This window comes from Asparagus officinalis, chromosome 5 (assembly GCF_001876935.1).
Source record: "Asparagus officinalis chromosome 5, Aspof.V1, whole genome shotgun sequence".
Taxonomy (NCBI): domain Eukaryota; kingdom Viridiplantae; phylum Streptophyta; class Magnoliopsida; order Asparagales; family Asparagaceae; genus Asparagus; species Asparagus officinalis.
Window position 1 is genome coordinate 96,037,586 of NC_033798.1, and position 5,125 is coordinate 96,042,710.

A 5,125-nucleotide genomic window follows, 5' to 3' on the forward strand; every position below is an offset into this window, starting at 1 on the left:
GATGTTGCAGGTAGATTCCTTAGCAACAATTGGGCAAGAACCTTCACCTGCGGTCTTCATCGGAATCGAAGACTTGAAAACTTTCTTGGAAGAGGAAATCTTCCTGCACTTGTTAGGAGAGGAAGATTTCGAGGATGAGGATGACAGATACTCCTCGAATTTTGCCTGATCGAACTCGTATTCGATCTCTTCATTGACTACGATCTTGATCGGCTGCGACACTGCGGTCTCGGCAGCGAGGCCGCTGGCTCCCACTGTGGTCGCCAGTTTGTTTTTGTCAAAAGTTGTTTTCATTGATGATTCCATTAAAACTTAAATTGTTTACAGAAAATTACAATGAAAAGTTGAGAAAATTACAACTCTCTTGGAAAATAACACAAAAATCGTTTATCGACTTTTGCTTTGTGGGACTTTGCCTGTGCCGGGAGTGCTTTGACTCGTGGACCACCAAATCACAGATCGTGAAGGGGGCTTAGTGATTCTTCCTTCGTTTATCGAAGTAAGAATTTGAAGTGAAGATCTTATCAAAGTAAGACGATCACTCTTCTTAAGATCAAGTCAAAGCTCGAATCTCAAGGAATCATACCAAGAACTGTTTTGTCTGCTCTCTCTGCTCTGAATTGCTCGATAAAATGCTCGATCCTCGTCAGTAGTGACCCTAGGGGGGTATTTATAGCCTCTGGGATACATAACTGAAAAAACACAACAAAACAAAAAAGTTAGCTGGCGAGACAGTGTTTACTGTCTCGGCGGTCGAGACAGTGTTTGCTGTCTCGGCCTCCGAGATAGTAAATACTGTCTCGGAAGATCCAACTGCCAGGCAGTTTTTTTGCTGTAACTGTCTTCCCACATTTCAAACTCCGTTGTTTTGGTAGTTATTCACGTGATTTTCGCCCACGATGTTTTCCACGTCCCGTAGCAGTTAATGGACACGTGTGTGGCAGTTATCTAGGTGGTTTCTGACCATTTGAAAGCTGTCTCGCTGGCGAGACAGCAAACACTGTCTCGCTGCGAGACAGCAAACACTGTCTCGCTGGGGAGACAGCAAACCAAACACTATCTCGTTGCGAGACAGCAAACATTGTCTCGCTGGCGAGACAGTGAACACTGTCTCGCTGGCGAGACAGTAAATACTGTCTTGATTTTTCTAAAACAGTGTGCGATTAACTCTTGTGATTCTTTGAGTGATCTTTTCTATGTTTGGATATCTATTAGCATTTTTTGACGCCTACACTAATTAGCCTCTCTCGGTCAATTCGGGCGCGGGCTGCCCAAAAATTTTGGGTGCCCGCGCCCGAAATTTTTTTCCCACCAAAATATTTAGCGACGGAATATGTCATCGGTAAAAGGATTTTTAGCGATGGAATTTCCGTCGCTAAAAAGATTTTTAGCGACGGAATATATTATTATCGGTAATGTTTTAGCGACGGAATATTTCAGTCGCTAAAACAAGATTTTCCGTCGGCAAATGTATTTATTCCTACAGACATATAGCGACGGAAATTAGCAACGGAATTTCTGTCGCTGAATTTCCGTAGCCAATACACCATTTTCTAGTAGTGTCTGTATACTCTGTACCGTTATCAGATCTAAGTATCTTCAATTTCTTGCCCGTCCTGTTCTCAACCATCGCCTTCCACTTCTTGAATGTCTCAAATACCTCATTCTTATGCTTCAGGAAATAAACCCAAGCATACCTCGAATGATTATCTATGAATGAGACAAAATATCTGGAACCACCCTTGAAAGTTATCGAAGCCGGACCCTAAACATCCGTGTGCACATAATCTAGTATCCCTCTGCTCTTGTGCTTGCTCCTCAGAAACTGGACCCTATGCGTCTTTCCATACACACAATCCTCGTAAAAATCCATGCAAGGTTTCTTCAGATTCTTTAGCAAACCCTCTTTCCCAAGCAGATCTAGAACCTTCTCTGACATGTGCCCAAGCCGCCTATGCCATAATCGTGTGTGCTCACATGGGTCTCCACCACTTCCATCAGTTCCAACCGCTGCATCTCCTGTCACCGTCGTACCCAAGAGAGTATATATGTTACCGTGACGAATGACCTTCATCGCTACTAAGGAACCTCGAACAACCCTCTTCACTCCGTTCTCTGTTACAATCTTATAACCCCCGGAGTCCAAAGCACCAACTGGGATAAGATTCTTCTGCAAGTCGGGAACATGCCTTACATCCGTCAAGGTTCGAACCACTCCATCATACATCTTGATCTTGATATCGCCAAGCCCCACCGTTTTACAAGCATGGTTGTTCCCCATCAACACGGTTCCACCATCAATGTTCTTGTAGGTAGTGAACCACTTCCTATTTGGACATATGTGGTAAGAGCAACCAGAATCAAGTATCCACTTCCCGGAGGTATCCTCGCCACCCGTGACGACATAACATTCTTTATCACTCCCTTCCTTTGAAGCATAGCTCACTTCTTCCTTGCCTTCCCTTCTCTCAGTCTTGTTGTTCTTCTTCTTCCCACCTACCCTCTTGTTTGAACAGTCGACCTTGAAATGCCTAACTTTACCGCATTTGAAGCACGCTCTTATCTAGACTTTCCTCTCTTGCCTTTTCCTCGATCATTGCTCCTTCCTCTAGCAAACAATACCTACGCTTGTTCTTTTTTACCACCAGTAGTCATGTCACTGGTTGCAATCTTCCGAAGGTCATCCGCTAGAAGCGTCGTTCTAGTCTCATCCATCGTCAAATTGTCTCCCACAAGCATCAGTGTTTGCACCAGGTTCTCATAAGACTTCGGCAGAGATAGAAGTAGTATAAGTGCCTGATCCTCGTCTTCTACAGTCACATCGATGTCCTTCAAATCCGATATTATGCTATCGAACTTGTTTATGTATTCCCGGATTGATGAGCCTTCCTCTATCTTACAAGTATACAATTTGGATTTCAAATAGATCCGGTTCGTTAGACTTTTCGTCATGAAAGTGCTCTCTAACTTTAACCACACGCCCGCAGCCGTTTCCTCTCCATCCACTAAGAAAGCCACATACCTTTCAAGACATAGGATAATCGACGCTCGTGCTTCCAAATCTAGCTCTTCCCAATCCTCATCAGATACGTCCTTGTGCTTCTTCTCTTTTCCCGCCAAAGCTTTGTGCAACTTTTGAGAAATTAACGAGTTTTTCATCTGCATCCTCCAATAGGAAAAATCATTCTTCCCATTGAACTTTTATATCTTGTACTTTCCAACTTTAACTGTTTTACTTGTTGACGCCATTCTCCGCTTGTATAAATAAATCCGCTTCTCTGTACTTTCCAACTTTAACTGTTTTACTTGTTGACGCCATTCTCCGCTTGTATAAATAAATCCGCTTCTCTCAGGAATTCCAACAAATACCTTGTGTTTGTTGACGCCATTCTCCGCTTGTATAAATAAATCCGCTTCTCTCAGGAATTCCAACAAATACCTTGTGTTCACCACATAATAATCAACCATCACCTCAGATCAGTAGCTCAACTACCGCCAATCTGAATAAGGGCTCTGATACCAATTGCTGGGTGCAGAGTCACGCCCACCTCCGCAGAAGCGATATCACCTGAGAGATAGCCCTGACTTTTGTTATCATAAAAGCATAAGTCAACCTCTATATTCTTGTTTCTCAAAAGAAATAGAATAGATAGTTGTGGGTGTAAATTTTGATCTCCCAAAAACAGGGAACTTCGTTTGTATTAATAGGAATAGCTTATTACAAACTAATAAATCGAAATTACAACAGAAGCAGAGGGAATGCCCTCCTTGTTTAATGTGGGGACTTTCGATAGCTACAGGATGCTTCGCTCGATTCTCGTGCCGAGTTTGCTTTCCTTGGACGGTTCGACCGAGGTTGCTGGAGAGCTTCAGTACACAGTAGGAGCTCAGGTTGATGGAGTTCGGATCTCTGAGTTCGGTAGCGATCAGGGCCCGGAACTGAGAGGAGATGCTACAGTGCAAAGGTTATGCAAAGAGCTTGTCGTCGACCCGATTGGGAGTCGAGAGCTAGTGGTTCGGTTGGCTGATTCAACTATGGGCGAATCGTTGAGCGGCTGAAAACAGCTGAACCTCTTCTTTTTTGGCTGGAAGAAGTTCTGAACCCCTTCTTTGTGGCTGGAAGAAGTTCTTAAATGGTGGAGAGACCACGTGGTTACTCCTTGAATCATGGGATATGACCATATACTGTTGAGAGACATCTTGCCACCCCTCTGTACTACGAACGGCCACCAGGTTGATTTGGCGTCTGTCCGATCACTTGTACTGTGAGCGGCCACTCGACGGGCCTGGAGTACTGTGTCTTCTCCCTTCAGGTCAAGGGAGGTGGGAAAGCGGGTGTCCAGTACTCGAGTGGGTTTGGACAGCTTGCCGAATGCCGGCGGATCCAGCTCTTGACTCGGACGGGAGAGGTGAACTGCATTTATGAATGTTCAGGTTGATCTGGCACCTGTCCGATCACTCGTACTGTGAGCGGCCACTCGACGGGCCTGGAGTACTGTGCCTTCTCCTTTCAGGTCAAGAGAGGTGGGAAAGCCCGCCTCAGCACGTGGGCAAGCGGATCCGACTTTAGACTCGGTCAGGCGAGTTGTAAAAAGGCGAATTTCCGTTATTTAGTCGATCTTGACTCGTGCGGGCGAGTCGATCATTCAGGCGAACCTGGGACACGAGTTCGTTTGACGACCGCATGGCTTGGGTCCGTGTTGGCGAATTGTGTTGGTGATTTCTCCTTGCAGGCGAATTTCTCGCAAGTTTACAGAGGTTTTTTTTTACCGTCTACAATAGTAAAATTCTTATTTCTCAAAGGAAACAAGAATCGAAAGTGAGATATTTCAACAAAGTGAAATATACACTCTTCCTCTCATCAGTTCTAGGACTGAAATGTTGAGGGAACTTACAAGCAATGGCAACTCACAGTTAAGACAATACAGACATGAGATCTACGTGGTTCGGCAAACTTGCCTACGTCCACGGGAGGGGGTTTTAACTATGAGGAGAATACCAAACTATTACAAGCTCTCTCTCAACTCACTCTTTCTTTTCTCTCAAAAGCTCCACACAACCCACTCATTTTCTACCTCACTACCTCTCCTGTTTATAGGAGAAATTAATGCTCCCATGTGGCCTG